The sequence below is a fragment of the Drosophila rhopaloa genome, unplaced genomic scaffold, assembly GCF_018152115.1.
Source record: "Drosophila rhopaloa isolate 14029-0021.01 unplaced genomic scaffold, ASM1815211v1 contig_152, whole genome shotgun sequence".
NCBI classification, from domain to species: Eukaryota; Metazoa; Arthropoda; class Insecta; order Diptera; family Drosophilidae; genus Drosophila; species Drosophila rhopaloa.
In genome coordinates this window covers 197,203-214,171 of record NW_025335031.1, presented here as the reverse complement: position 1 = coordinate 214,171, position 16,969 = coordinate 197,203, and positions in this window count along the sequence as shown.

Genomic DNA, 16,969 nt, shown 5'->3' with positions numbered 1-16,969 from the left:
ACGCTGCTTTACTGTGATGTAGGTTGATCTGCAGGAGTCTTAGCGACATCCACAGCTGCAACCTCCACCACAGTAACGTCGGCCTCCGAATCGCTCAGGTCCACTTCGTCGATTGCCGGTCCCATCGCTCGCATCTCTCTGCTCAGCGACGAGTCGGTTATATAGCCGTCCTTCGGCACACCAGGGGCCTCCACTTCCTCCGCAAGCACCTGCTCAGCTGGGTTGCCGGCAGGACTTCGAGGAATTAGAGTCCCCTTTATATATCTTGATATGTATGGCACTGAACCCATAGTTGAGCGTTCCCCGAGCAGCCTCTATGGGTGCGACCGACTCCTTATTTAGTACCATGATCGCTTGGTTCACGTCACCTACGTGCTCCTCCACCTTAACGACTTTCCAGTCTTTTGTGGGGAGATGTGGGTTGCATTCTTGCAACATATAGAGGATGTCCTCCGGTGATGCGATTGCTGCTGGGAGCCAAATTCTGGCTCGCGGTCTACTGGGGACGTCACACCATGCTAGTGCGACTATGTTCGCCCCTACGTAGACTGCACCGAGCTGAGCTACCGCCTGTTTATATAGTTCAGCTGATCGCTGATTATCGCAGGCCACCACTTTTACGCTGCCCTGGTACCAGCCCGCGTACATACAGCAAGGCGCTGAACCGGGCAAGTCCAAGACAGCTTGGACTCAACCGCCTTCCATTTATTTCTGGGGATCCTATTCTCCGGATTTCCCCTATCTATGAGTCCAAGTAGGACCCGATCTTTGGTGATCTCGGCAAAGGAGACCGACGGCTGGATCTTCGATCTCTTCGCCGACGGACTGGGCAGCTCTATGGAACGTCGCCTCTTCGCCTGAGCACCTTCTTGTTGGGGCTTCTCCTGCCCATAGTTGGGAAACACCGTCCTTGCCCACTCTACCTTATTTAGCGATTCGGGCGAAGGCGTGGCGACAGTGCTTCTGGCATGCGAGCGCAGGGTTTGGGCGGCAGTCCGTCTCTCTGCGTATGTAAACTTCTTTGCACCAGCGGGTAACCCGATCGACTTTGCTGCGCCTACCGCTGGTTTTGGCGCAGATGCGCACATAGCAGAGTCGTTAGCGACAGTCTTTCTGTCCCCCGACATCCCTAGTTTGGGATGGGGCCCTTTCTGAGCCCTACTGGTGCTTGCAGTGGAACCATCGTTCGTCTTTGCAGCGCCGGGTTTTTGTTGAGTTCCCGTCTCCGTTTTTTTGTTTGTGTTTTTATTTGTTGCTTCCATAGTTGGTCCCACGAGCTGCGGAGAAGGGGAAAGGTCCGCCCGGGCAGAGATCCGCGTTACCCGGGTAAGGCGATAGATAGAACAGGGGGTCGCCATCTCCCTGAGCCCACCGTTTGAGAATGAGCTAGTTGTTAATCCGGGCCCCCAGCCAGGCTGACTCTTGGCACGGTCCGAATTACACCGTAGTCCGGCCCGGAGTGAGATGTTGTTTGGGAGAGGAAGTGGGTAGGTGGTGTATGGGGGATATTGGGTTTGTGTAAAGCAACTGTTTAGATGCGGCTGAACAAATCGCATCGTCGGTACTGCCTCGTTGCAATATACCCGCTGGTTGTCCGGGACTGCTTATTTGCTGGGGTTTCCGTCCACGATTCCGTGTTTGATTTCCACCGCCAGCTTATTCGCAGTTGGCCTCGAGTGAGGTCGTCCGCTATCCGCAACCTGCGACCCGCTCGGTCGCCCCAGCTAGGCGGCTTCAGAACCATCTCACAAGTTCCTCAGACCAAGCATAAAAATCCCAACTTCCCAACTTTAAAAACACCAAAGTTATGGCATTTCCGATCCATCAGTTATATGGCAGCTATAGGATATTGTCGGCCGATCCTTATGAAATTTGGTAGGTCGAATTAATTGGCCAAATATAAAACCCATAGAAAATCCCAACTTCCTAACTTTACAAACACCAAAGTTATGGCATTTCCGATCGTTCAGTTTTATGGCAGCTATAGGATATAGTCGGCTGATCCCGCCCGTTCCGACTTATATACTGCGTGCAAAGGAAAGAAGGGTGTGTGCAAAGTTTCAATTCGATATCTTTAAAACTGAGTTCGCGTAGAAACAGACATACGGACAGACAGACGGACAGACGGACAGACAGACGGACAGTCGGACATGAATATATCAACTCAGGAGGTGATCCTGATCAAGAATATATATACTTTATAGGGTCGGAGATGTCTCCTTCACTGCGTTGCACACTTTTGACCAAAATTATAATACCCTCTGCAAGGGTATAAAAACCGAAAAATCAAGGTGATTTTCTCTAGACTTGGGTGATTTTCCGTAGACTTGGGCATTGTCATTAGGGGTTTTGTTTCGAAAAAAATTTTCAAATGATATTTTCTCTGTAAATTCTACTTTGTTCGAAATTTTGTAACGAATTTAACGAGGTATGCCATTCCAACATCCAAACACTATTTCCCAGGGTTTTGATTAAAAACCAATACATCGAGGTGATTTTCTCCGGACTTGGGCCTTGTCATAAGGGCGTTTTTGAAAAAATGTTTCAAACTATATTTTTTTTCTGTAAATTCCAACTCAACGAGGTATGCCATTCCAACATTCGACCACTATTTCCCAGAGTTTTGAATAAAAAACCGAAAAATCAAGGTGATTTTCTCTAGACTTGGGCATTATTATTAGGGGTTTTTTTTCGAAAAAATTTTTCAAATGATATTTTTTCTGTAAATTCTACTTTGTTCGAAATTTTGTAACGAATTCAACGAGGTATGCCATTCCAATATTCAACTACTATTTCCCATGGTTTTGATAAAAAAAACCAATAAATCGAGGTGATTTTCGCCGGACTTGGGCCTTGTCATACGGGCTTTTTCGAAAAAATGTTTCAAACTATATTTTTTTTCTGTAAATTCCAACTCCACGAGGTATGCCATTCCAACATTCGACCACTATTTCCCAGAGTTTTGAATAAAAAACCGAAAAATCAAGGTGAATTTCTCTAGACTTGGGCAGGGGTTTTTTTTTCGAAAAAATTTTTCAAATGATATTTTTTCTGTAAATTCTACTTTATTCGAAATTTTGTAACGAATTTAACTAGGTATGCCATTCCAACATCCGAACACTATTTCCCAGGGTTTTGATTAAAAACCAATAAATCAAGGTGATTTTAACAGACTTAAGCCTTGTCATAGGGGCGTTTTCGAAAAAATTTTTCAAACGATATTTTTTTCTGTTAATTCCACTTTATTCGAAATTTTGTAACGAATTCAGAGAGGTATGCCATTCCAACATTCAACTACTTTTTCCCAGGGTTTTGATTAAACAACCAATAAATCGAGGTGAGTTTCTCCGGACTTGGGCCTTGTCATAAGGGCGTTTTCGAAAAAAAATTTCAAACGATATTTTTTTTCTGTAAATTTCACTTTGTTCGAAATTAAAATACTGAAAAGAGTGGGGGTCATCATTTTTTCCAAACATTGTTTCAAATGATATTTTTTTCTGTAAATGACACTTTGTTGGAAATTTAGTAACGAATTTAACCAGGTATGCAATTCCAACATACGACCACTATTTTCCAGGGCTTTGATTAAAATTCCAAAAATCGTAGTGAATTTCTTCGGATTTTGGCGTTGTCATAAGGGTGTGGGACCTCTTTTTTTCCAAAACTTTGTTCAAATTATATATTTTTTCTCTAAATGTCACTTTGTTGGAAATTTTGTAACGAATTCAACGAGGTATGCCATTCCAGCATTCAACCACTATTTCCCATGGTTTTTATTAAATAACCGATAAATCGAGGTGATTTTCTCCGAATTTGGGCCTTGTCATAAGGGCGTTTTCGAAAAAATTTTTCTCACGATATATGCCATTCCAACATCCGACCACTAATTCCCAGGGTTTTGATTAAAAACCGAAAAATCGAGGTGATTTTATCCGGATTTTGGCTTTGTCAAAAGGGTGAGTGTCATAGTTTTTTTTCCAAAACATTTTTCAAATGATATTTTTTTCTGTAAATGACACTTTGTTGGAAATTTTGTAAGAAATTCAACGAGGTATGCCATTCCAATATACGACCACTATTTTCCAGGGTTTTGATTAAAATACCGAAAATCGAGGTGATTTTCTTCGGATTTTGGCGTTGTCATAAAGGTGGGGGTCATAATTTTTTCCAAAAATTATTTCAAATGATATTTTTTTCTGTAAATGACACTTTGTTGGAAATTTTGTAACGAATTCAACGAGGTATGCCATTCCAACATTCGACCACCATTTCCCAGAGTTTTCAATAAAAAACCGAAAAATCAAGGTGATTCTCTCCAGACTTGGGCTTGTCACTAAGGGGTTTTTTTCGAAAAATTTTTCAAATGATATTTTTTTTCTGTAAATTCTACTTTGTTCGAAATTTTGTAACGAATTCAACGAGGTATTATTTACTATTTCCCAGGGTTTTGATTAAAAACCGATTAATCGAGGTGATTTTCTCCGGACTTGAGCCTTGTCATAAGGGCGTTTTAAAAAAAAATTTTCAATCGATATTTTTTTTCTGTAAATTCCAACTCAACGAAGTATGCCACTCTAACATACGACCACTATTTCCCAGGGTTTTGATTAAAATACCAAAAATCGAGGTGATTTTCTTCGGATTTTGGCCTTGTCATAAGGGTGGAGGTCATCATTTTTTTTTAAAAATTGTTTCAAATGATATTTTTTTCTGTAAATGACACTTTGTTGGAAATTTTGTAACGAATTCAACGAGGTATGCCATTCCAACATTGACCACCATTTCCCAGAGTTTTGAATAAAAAACCGAAAAATCAAGGTGATTTTCTCCAGACTTGGGCTTGACATTAAGGGGTTTTTTTCGAAAAAAAATATTTCAAATGATATTTTTTTTCTGTAAATTCTACTTTATTCGAAATTTTGTAACGAATTTAACTAGGTATGCCATTCCAACATTCGACCACTATTTCCCAGAGTTTTGAATAAAAAATCAAAAAATCAAGGTGATTTTCTCTAGACTTGGGCATTGTCATTAGGGGTTTTTTTTTCGAAAAAATTTTTCAATTGATATTTTTTCTGTAAATTCCACTTTGTTCGAAATTTTGTAACGAATTCAGAGAGGTATGCCATTCCAACATTCAACTACTATTTCCCAGGTTTTTGATTAAAAAACCAATAAATCGAGGTGAGGTTCTCCGGACTTGGGCCTTCTCATAAGGGCGTTTTCGAAAAAATTTTTCAAACGATATTTTTTTTCTGTAAGTTCCAACTCAACGAGGTATGCCATGCCAACATACAACCACTATTTCCCAGGGTTTTGATTAAAATACTGAAAATCAAGGTGATTTTCTTTGGATTTTGGAGTTGTCATAAGGGTGGGGGTCATCATTTGTTTCCAAACATTTTTTTAATGATATTTTTTTCTGTAAATGACACTTTGTTGGAAATTTTGTAACGAATTTAACGAGCTATGCAATTCCAACATACGACCACCATTTCCCAGGGTTTTGATTAAAATTCCAAAAATCGTAGTGAATTTCTTCGGATTTTGGCGTTGTCATAAGGGTGCGGGACCTCTTTTTTTCCAAAACTTTGTTCAAATTATATATTTTTTCTCTAAATATCACTTTGTTGGAAATTTTGTAACGATTTCAACGAGGTATGCCATTCCAGCATTCAACCACTATTTCCCATGGTTATTATTAAATAACCGATAAATCGAGGTGATTTTCTCCGAACTTGGGCCTTGTCATAAGGGCGTTTTCGAAAAAATTTTTCTAACGATTTATGACCACTAATTCCCAGGGTTTTGATTAAAAACCGAAAAATCGAGGTGATTTTATCCGGATTTTGGCTTTGTCAAAAGGGTGAGTGTCATAGTTTTTTTTCCAAAACATTTTTCAAATGATATTTTTCTCTGTAAATGACACTTTGTTGGAAATTTTGTAATGAATTCAACGAGGTATGCCATTCCAATATACGACCACTATTTTCCAGGGTTTTGATTAAAATACCGAAAATCGAGGTGATTCTCTTCGGATTTTGGCGTTGTCATAAAGGTGGGGGTCATAATTTTTTTCCAAAAATTATTTCAAATGATATTTTTTTCTGTAAATGACACTTTGTTGGAAATTTTGTAACGAATTCAACGAGGTATGCCATTCCAACATTCGACCACCATTTCCCAGAGTTTTGAATAAAAAACCGAAAAATCAAGGTGATTCTCTCCAGACTTGGGCTTGTCACTAAGGGGTTTTTTTCGAAAAATTTTTCAAATGATATTTTTTTTCTGTAAATTCTACTTTGTTCGAAATTTTGTAACGAATTCAACGAGGTATTATTTACTATTTCCCAGGGTTTTGATTAAAAACCGATTAATCGAGGTGATTTTCTCCGGACTTGAGCCTTGTCAAAAGGGCGTTTTCAAAAAAAATTTTCAAACGATATTTTTTTCTGTAAATTCCAACTCAACGAAGTATGCCACTCTAACATACGACCACTATTTCCCAGGGTTTTGATTAAAATACCAAAAATAGAGGTGATTTTCTTCGGATTTTGGCCTTGTCATAAGGGTGGAGGTCATCATTTTTTTCCAAAAATTGTTTCAAATGATATTTTTTTCTGTAAATGACACTTTGTTGGAAATTTTGTAACGAATTCAACGAGGTATGCCATTCCAACATTGACCACCATTTCCCAGAGTTTTGAATAAAAAACCGAAAAATCAAGGTAATTTTCTCCAGACTTGGGCTTGACATTAAGAGGTTTTTTTCGAAAAAAAATATTTCAAATGATATTTTTTTTCTGAAAATTCTACTTTGTTCGAAATTTTGTAACGAATTCTACGAGGTATTATTTACTATTTCCCAGGGTTTTGATTAAAAACCGATAAATCGAGGTGATTTTCTCCGGACTTAAGCCTGGTAACAAGGGCGTTTTCGAAAAAATTTTTCAAACGATATTATTTTCTGTAAATTCCAACTCAACGAAGTATGCCACTCCAACATACGACCAATATTTCCCAGGCTTTTGATTAAAATACCAAAAATCGAGATGATTTTCTTCGGATTTTGGCCTTGTCATAAGGGTGGGGGTCATCATTTTTTTCCAAAAATTGTTTCAAATGATATTTTTTTCTGTAAATGACACTTTTTTGGAAATTTTGTAACGAATTCAACGAAGTATGCCATTCCAACATTCGACCACCATTTCCCAGAGTTTTGAATAAAAAACCCAAAAATCAAGGTGATTTCTCTAGATTTGGGCATTGTCATAAGGGTTTTTTTTCGAAAAAATTTTTCAAATGATATTTTTTCTGTAAATTCTACTTTATTCGAAATTTTGTAACGAATTTAACGAGGTATGCCATTCCAACATTCGACCACCATTTCCCAGAGTTTTGAATAAAAAATCAAAAAATCAAGGTGATTTTCTCTAGACTTGGGCATTGTCATTAGGGGTTTTTTTTTCGAAAAAATTTTTCAAATGATATTTTTTCTGTAAATTCCACTTGGTTCGAAATTTTGTAACGAATTCAGAGAGGTATGCCATTCCAACATTCAACTACTATTTCCCAGGTTTTTGATTAAAAAAACAATAAATCGAGGTGAGGTTCTCCAGACTTTGGCCTTCTCATAAGGGCGTTTTCGAAAAAATTTTTCAAACGATATTTTTTTTCTGTAAATTCCAACTCAACGAGGTATGCCATGCCAACATACAACCACTATTTCCCAGGGTTTTGATTAAAATACTGAAAATCGAGGTGATTTTCTTTGGATTTTGGAGTTGTCATAAGGGTGGGGGTCATCATTTGTTTCCAAACATTTTTTTTAATGATATTTTTTTCTGTAAATGACACTTTGTTGGAAATTTTGTAACGAATTTAACGAGCTATGCAATTCCAACATACGACCACCATTTCCCAGGGTTTTGATTAAAATTCCAAAAATCGTGGTGAATTTCTTCCGATTTTTGCGTTGTCATAAGGGTGCGGGACCTCTTTTTTTCCAAAACTTTGTTCAAATTATATATTTTTTCTCTAAATGTCACTTTGTTGGAAATTTTGTAACGAATTCAACGAGGTATGCCATTCCAGCATTCGACCACTATTTCCCATGGTTTTGTTTAAAAAATTGACAAATCGAGGTGATTTTCTCCGAACTTGGGCCTTGTCATAAGGGCGTTTTCGAAAAAATTTTTCTAACGATATATGCCATTCCAACATCCGACCACTAATTCCCAGGGTTTTGATTAAAAACCGAAAAATCGAGGTGATTTTATCCGGATTTTGGCTTTGTCAAAAGGGTGAGTGTCATAGTTTTTTTTCGAAAACATTTTTCAAATTATATTTTTTTCTGTAAATGACACTTTGTTGGAAATTTTGTAATGAATTCAACGAGGTATGCCATTCCAACATACGACCACTATTTTCCAGGGTTTTGATTAAAATACCGAAAATAGAGGTGATTTTCGAATTCAACGAGGTATTATTTACTATTTCCCAGGGTTTTGATTAAAAACCGATTAATCGAGGTGATTTTCTCCGGACTTGAGCCTTGTCATAAGGGCGTTTTCAAAAAAAATTTTCAAACGATATTTTTTTTCTGTAAATTCCAACTCAACGAAGTATGCCACTCCAACATATGACCACTATTTCCCAGGGTTTTGATTAAAATACCAAAAATCGAGGTGACTTTCTTCGGATTTTGGCCTTGTCATAAGGGTGGAGGTCATCATTTTTTTCCAAAAATTTTTTCAAATGATATTTTTTTCTGTAAATGACACTTTGTCGAAAATTTTGTAATGAATTCAACGAGGTATGCCATTCCAACATACGACCACTATTTTCCAGGGTTTTGATTAAAATACCGAAAATCGAGGTGATTTTCTTCGGATTTTGGCGTTGTCATAAGGGTGGCGGTCATCATTTTTTCCAAAAATTGTTTCAAATCATATTTTTTTCTGTAAATGACACTTTGTTGGAAATTTTGTAACGAATTCAACGAGGTTTGCCATTCCAACAATCGACCACCATTTCCCAGAGTTTTGAATAAAAAACCGAAAAATCAAGGTGATTTTCTCCAGACTTGGGCATTGTCATTAAGGGGTTTTGTTTTCGAAAAAATTTTTCAAATGATATTTATTTATGTAACAGGTAGAAGGAAGCGTTTCCGACCCTATAAAGTATATATATTCTTGTTCAGGATCACTAGCCGAGTCGATCTAGCCATGTCCGTCTGTCCGTCTGTCTGTCCGTCCGTATGAACGCTGAGATCTCGGAAACTATAAAAGCTAGAAGATTGGCATTTTGCATGTAGATTCTAGGAGTTCCTACGCAGCGCAAGTTTGTTTCAAAATGGTGCCACGCCCCCTCTGACGCCCACAAGCCACAAGCTGTGGCCACAGTTTTGATGATATTATGAAAATTTTAATTGATATGTATTTGTTTCGTCAATAAATTTCCGCCTTTCATGGCACCATCTAACGGATGACTTTAGAACAGCTGGCCAAGGTGCTCAACAGAGTCAACGTTAATTCTCGATAAGAATTTCTATTAAAGGAAATTGCGATGGTTTTCATTTGTCAATACCGAACTATATCCCAAGAACTATGCAAATCAAATCTAGTTAGCCAAATTGGAGGTCTGAGTCAAACAATGGCGTATGTGTGTATGTATGTAAGCATATACATATGAATGTATTTACATTGTACACAGTTGCAATTGCCCGGCAAAGATAACTCCTTTCAAAGAAAGCTATTCGCTATACCCGTTGCAAACATGTAGACTTACATAATACTATTTAAGAATGTATGTGTTTAGCCAATATAAGTATGTATGTTTAATATTTCTAGTCAATTTATTACAAGAAGGCATATTTATATTAAGTTGTTTAGCTGAGTAACGGGTATCTAATAGTCGAGGCACTTGACTATAGCGTTCTCTCTGGTTTTTTTCTGAAAATTCCAACTCAACGAGGTATGCCATGCCAACATACAACCACTATTTCCCAGGGTTTTGATTAAAATACTGAAAATCGAGGTGATTTTCTTTGGATTTTGAAGTTGTCATAAGGGTGGGGGTCATCATTTGTTTCCAAACATTGTTTCAAATGATATTTTTTCTGTAAATTAAACTTTGTTGGAAATTTTGTAACGAATTTAGCCAGGTATGCAACTCCAACATACGACCACTATTTCCCAGGGTTTTGATTAAAATTCCAAAAATCGTGGTGAATTTCTTCGGATTTTGGCGTTGTCATAAGGGTGCGGGACCTCTTTTTTTCCAAAACTTTGTTCAAATTATATATTTTTTCTCTAAATGTCACTTTGTTGGAAATTTTGTAACGAATTCAACGAGGTATGCCATTCCAGCATTCGACCACTATTTCCCATGGTTTTTATTAAATAACCGATAAATCGAGGTGATTTTCTCCAAACTTGGGCCTTGTCATAAGGGTTTTGATTAAAAACCGAAAAATCGAGGTGATTTTATCCGGTTTTTGGCTTTGTCAAAAGGGTGAGTGTCATAGTTTTTTTTCGAAAACATTTTTCAAATTATATTTTTTTCTGTAAATGACACTTTGTTGGAAATTTTGTAATGAATTCAACGAGGTATGCCATTCCAACTTACGACCACTATTTTCCAGGGTTTTGATTAAAATACCGAAAATAGAGGTGATTTTCTTTGGACATGGCGTTGTCATAAGGGTGGGGGTCATATTTTTTTTCCAAAAATTGTTTCAAATGATATTTTTTTCTGTAAATGACACTTTGTTGGAAATTTTGTAACGAATTCAACGAGGTATGCCATTCCAATATTCGACCACCATTTCCCAGAGTTTTGAATAAAAAACCGAAAAATCAAGGTGATTCTCTCCAGACTTGGGCTTGTCACTAAGGGGTTTTTTTCGAAAAAAATTTCAAATGATATTTTTTTTCTGTAAATTCTACTTTGTTCGAAATTTTGTAACGAATTCAACGAGGTATTATTTACTATTTCCCAGGGTTTTGATTAAAAACCGCTTTATCGAGGTGATTTTCTCCGGACTTGAGCCTTGTCATAAGGGCGTTTTCGAAAAAATTTTTCAAACGATATTTTTTCTGTAAATTCCATTTCAATAAAGTATGCCCCTCCAACATACGACCACTATTTCCCAGGGTTTTGATTAAAATACCAAAAATCGAGGTGATTTTGATTTTGGCCTTGTCATAAGGGTGGAGGTCATTATTTTTCCCAGAGTTTTGAATAAAAAACCGAAAAATCAAGGTGATTTTCTCTAGACTTGGGCATTGTCAAAAGGGTTTGTTTTCGAAAAAATTTTTCAAATGAATTTTTTTCTGTAAATTCTACTTTGTTCGAAATTTTGTAACGAATTCAACGAGGTATGCCATTCCAACATCCGAACACTATTTCCCAGGGTTTTGATTAAAAACCGATAAATCGAGGTGATTTTCTCCGGACTTGAGCCTTGTCATAAGGGCGTTTTCGAAAAAATTTTTCAAACGATATTTTTTTCTGTAAATTCCAACTCAACGAAGTATGCCACTCCAACATACGACCACTATTTCCCAGGGTTTTGATTAAAATACCAAAAATCGAGGTGATTTTCTTCGGATTTTGGCCTTGTCATAAGGGTGGAGGTCATCATTTTTTTCCAAAAATTGTTTCGAATGATATTTGTTTCTGTAAATGACACTTTTTTGAAATTTTGTAACGAATTCAACGAGCTATGCCATTCCAACATTGACCACCATTTCCCAGAGTTTTGAATAAAAAACCGAAAAATCAAGGTGATTTTCTCCAGACTTGGGCATTGTCATAAGGGTTTTTTTTTCTAAAAAATTTTCCAAATGAATTTTTTTCTGTAAATTCTACTTTGTTCGAAATTTTGTAACGAATTCAACGAGGTATGCCATTCCAACATCCGAACACTATTTCCCAGGGTTTTGATTAAAAACCGATAAATCGAGGTGATTTTCTCCAGACTTGGGCCTTGTCATAAGGGCGTTTTCGAAAAAATTTTTCAAACGATATTTTTTTCTGTAAATTCCATTTCAACAAAGTATGCCCCTCCAACATACGACCACTATTTCCCAGGGTTTTGATTAAAATACCAAAAATCGAGGTGATTTTGATTTTGGCCTTGTCATAAGGGTGGAGGTCATTATTTTTCCCAGAGTTTTGAATAAAAAACCGAAAAATCAAGGTGATTTTCTCTAGACTTGGGCATTGTCATAAGGGTTTTTTTTCGAAAAAATTTTTCAAATGAATTTTTTTCTGTAAATTCTACTTTGTTCGAAATTTTGTAACGAATTCAACGAGGTATGCCATTCCAACATCCGAACACTATTTCCCAGGGTTTTGATTAAAAACCGATAAATCGAGGTGATTTTCTCCGGATTTTGGCCTTGTCATAAGGGTGGAGGTCATCATTTTTTTCCAAAAATTGTTTCGAATGATATTTGTTTCTGTAAATGACACTTTTTTGAAATTTTGTAACGAATTCAACGAGGTATGCCATTCCAACATTGACCACCATTTCCCAGAGTTTTGAATAAAAAACCGAAAAATCAAGGTGATTTTCTCCAGACTTGGGCATTGTCATAAGGGTTTTTTTTCTAAAAAATTTTCCAAATGAATTTTTTTCTGTAAATTCTACTTTGTTCGAAATTTTGTAACGAATTCAACGAGGTATGCCATTCCAACATCCGAACACTATTTCCCAGGGTTTTGATTAAAAACCGATAAATCGAGGTGATTTTCTCCAGACTTGGGCCTTGTCATAAGGGCGTTTTCGAAAAAATTTTTCAAACGATATTTTTTGTTCTCTAAATTCCAACTCAACGAGGTATGCAATGCCAACATATGATCACTCTTTCCCAGGGTTTTGATTAAAATACTGAAAATCGAGGTGATTTTCGGATTTTGGCGTTGTCATAAGGGTGGGGGTCATAATTTTTTTCAAAAAAATATTTCAAATGATATTTTTTTTTCTGTAAATTCTACTTTGTTCGAAATTTTGTAACGAATTCAACGAGGTATGCCATTCCAACATCCGAACACTATTTCCCAGGGTTTTGATTGAAAACCGATTAATTGAGGTGATTTTCGCCTTGTCATAAGGGCGTTTTCAAAAAAAAATTTCAAACGATATTTTTTTTCTGTAAATTCCAACTCAACGAAGTATGCCACTCCAACATACGACCACTATTTCCCAGGGTTTTGATTAAAGTACCAAAAATCGAGGTGATTTTCTTCGGATTTTGGCCTTTTCTCCGGACTTGGGCCTTGTCATAAGGGCGTTTTCGAAAATAATTTCAAACGATATTTTTTGTTCTCTAAATTCCAACTCAACGAGGTATGCAATGCCAACATACGATCACTATTTCCCAGGGTTTTGATTAAAATACTGAAAATCGAGGTGATTTTCTTTGGATTTTGGAGTTGTCTTAAGGGTGGGGGTCATCATTTGTTTCCAAAAATTGTTTCATATGATATTTTTTCTGTAAATGACACTTTGTTGCAAATTTTGTAACGAATTTAACGAGGTATGGCATTCCGTCATTCGACCACTATTTCCCAGGGTTTTGATTAAAAAACCAATAAATTGAGGTGATTTTCTCCGGACTTGGGCCTTGTCATAAGGGCGTTTTCGAAAACAATTTTCAAACGATATTTTCTTTCTGTAAATTCCAACTTAACGAGGTATGCCATTCCAACATACGACCACAATTTCCCAGGGTTTTGATTAAAATACCGAAAATCGATGTGATTTTCTTCGGATAACGGCGTTTTCGAAAAAAATTTGCAAACGATATTTTTTTTCTGTAAATTCCAACTCAACGAGGTATGCCATTACAACATTCGACCACTATTTCCCAGAGTTTTGAATAAAAAACCGAAAAATCAAGGTGATTTTCTCCAGACTTGGGCATTGTCATTTGGGTTTTTTTTTCAAACAAATTTTTCAAATGAAATTCTGTAAATTCCACTTTGTTTGAAATTTTGTAACGAATTCAACGAGGTATGCCACTCCAAAATACGATCACTATTTCCCAGGGCTTTGATTAAAAAACCGATAAATCGATGTGATTTTCTCCGGACTTAGGCCTTGTCATAAGGGCGTTTTCAAAAAAAATTTTTCAAACGATTTGCAATGCCAACATACTACCACTATTTCCCAGTGTTTAGGCCAGTGGCCCACTGCTCTCCGAGCTTTCGCTCTCGCCCCTCTTGCGCTCCCTCGCTCGCCTCTCGCAACGTCCGCGCTCCAGAGTGCGAACTTCGGGCTTCGCATCCGAACTCCTCGGACGGCCGCTGCCGATCTCCCGCTCTCGCTTCAACGGAGTCAAGCGGGCGGGAGCGCGGTTTTAGTTTTAAGTTTTAATTAGTCTCGCATATACTGCTGAATAAAGCACACACTGAATAATACCACGACGCCCCCGACTTCATCATTTTTTTCGACTTCCTCTGCGTTTGCGCCGTGGGAACTATTTCTGCCAGCCAATCCCTTTTTGTGGAAGGATCGCCCCCCTACAACATTTGGTCTATTCGAGCCGGATAAGGATATCCTTCTGCTATTCGACTGTGATTTTTCCGCAAAAAGATAAGTACGAGCATTTTCCGACTCCCTCTCGCTGCCGGTCTTTAGCAGTGAACATTGAATTTCGTTCACACTGCAGTAAGATCAATTTTTTTCGTGTCAACTCCACGTCCGAGTTTTCCCGACACAACGGCAGTCGAGAAATTTAACATTCCTTCAATTCCAAAAAAGTTTCTATCCGTCTCCGCTTTGTGTGCGTCGCCATACACCTTGCCGTTTTCCTTTTCGTTCCCCGTTGTACATCAACTTGCCAACGGTCAAGGCATATGTGCATCCAGACATACACATACACGCTCGTGACAACTTGTGTGCATAGTGCAGTGCAATTCTGCCTCCCAAAAAAAAAAAATATATACGACAAAAAGTGAAATTGTGTGGTGGAAAATAAAAAGGCATAACTAAATATCAGCCACTCGGTGTGAAGTAATTTCGGGAGTTTCCCTGTTCGCCATACAATCCGCCGCTGTCGAGATATTTTTTTTGTCTTGTGTTTTTTTCTCCACATAATTTCATCAGTTCCGTCACTTCAAATACAGTCCACTCTTCGACGCTCTACTGTACCGATATACACTTACACATAAACGCATGCATGCCCATATCTACATACATACATAGAACTATTTTCTGCCTCCACATACAGGAACATACACATATCCATAAACGCATGCATGCCCATATCTACATACATAAATATATTTTCTGCCTCCACATACAGGAACATAAAATAAAATAAATTCAAATCCACACGGGTGCGACCGTGATTGTTTTTTCTCCAAATTGCCGCAATTAACCGCGCCAACGGCTGTGTTATTATTGTTGCTGATTTTTTTTGCCCCTTCTCTCTCTCTCCCGCGCCCTCACGCATGCACTGCGCTGCCGACGGCATAACCCAGTGAACATTTCTCCCGTAATAAAGCCAAGGTTTTTTTAATTCCACCGTTCCGGCTCCGCTCAAAACAGTATTTATAATTATAATTATTATTTAATTATAAAAATAATTAATTCATAACTATAATTACTATTGAATTATAAATATTATTTAATTATTTCCGGCAAAGTAATTTATTTATTTAATGGATTAATTAATTTATTTTTATTGAGTTTTTCCGGATTTTTTGTTGCGATCAAAGATATTTTCCAACCCCAAAAAAAAAAAAAATAAATAAATAACTAAATACAATAAAATCATTTGGCAACAATAACTAAGGTAAAAATTAAAATAAACAAAATAAAACAGAAGTCAACAGAGATACAAATATATACACAATCAATACAGTTTCATCGATTTCCAAATATTTTCTTCCGATTCTTCTCGTTGTTTATGGCACTGTGTTTTTCTACTCCGCACAAATTAACAGTGTGACCGTACTCTGTGGCTTTCTTTTCTTTTGCGTGCGTTCATTTGCAGGGACGACCAACTCGTTGGCGACTCAGACCGCGCCGAGAGCTTAACGGTGAAGATCCTTACGTTCTGAACGAAAAGCCCCTTGCTCAGGTCAGTCGACAAGAGCTGATCCGCAAGTTCGAGTCCGAGAATGCCCACGGGAGACGACAAGAAACCGAGGTCGATCCCATCTATCCGTTTGGACAGGTCCCAATCCGCGTCTCCGCGGCCGTCTCAATTAACACCAAAGGCTGCCATTGCCATTCCAAGGGCAAAAAGCGACGAGTCCGTCGAGACTATCTCCGGTCCCCCGTCAAGGCTTTCTCGGTCGGTGTCCAAGATGGCTCAAACCGCGATAGACATCGCCCTCAAAAGGTTTATTGCCACAACAGACCGGGTTAGCCAATTTCAAGCGGATATTCATACTCCGAGCGCCGCTGAACCAGAACGACTTTCCCCTGGCATGTGCCAAGTCCATCGGGACCAAATCCGGGCCTTGTGGGAAAAGGTGGAGAAGAGTTATGAAAGTTGCTCCGATCTTCTTTCCGCGTCCACCGACAGTACGGCCACCTCGACAGTGCTTGAATCCAAGTACAGTTACTGCTACTCCGTATATTCGAGATGTTTGGTCCAGCTTCAGGACATAATAGACAAGGCCGCCTCCCAGTCCATTCAGGCTGCTGTCAGTGTTCCAACACCGCCGTCTACGGGCTGTCGTTTGCCACCAGTGTTGGCCCACCTTCAGAGATCTTTTTTCCGCGATATACATCCACAACTCGCGTCTTACACGCCATTGTTTCTAAAGCCCCGCTGACCAACGAAGGGTTTATCTCCGCGTGGCGAACCCTCACCGACCGCTTCGAAAATCGGCGGTTATTAGTCAATAGCCAGTTGAAAATCCTCTTCAACATTCAGGCAGTACCCCAGGAGTCCGGAGCCGCTCTGAAAGAGCTGCAAGGCACAATCCAAAGTTGCCTGACAGC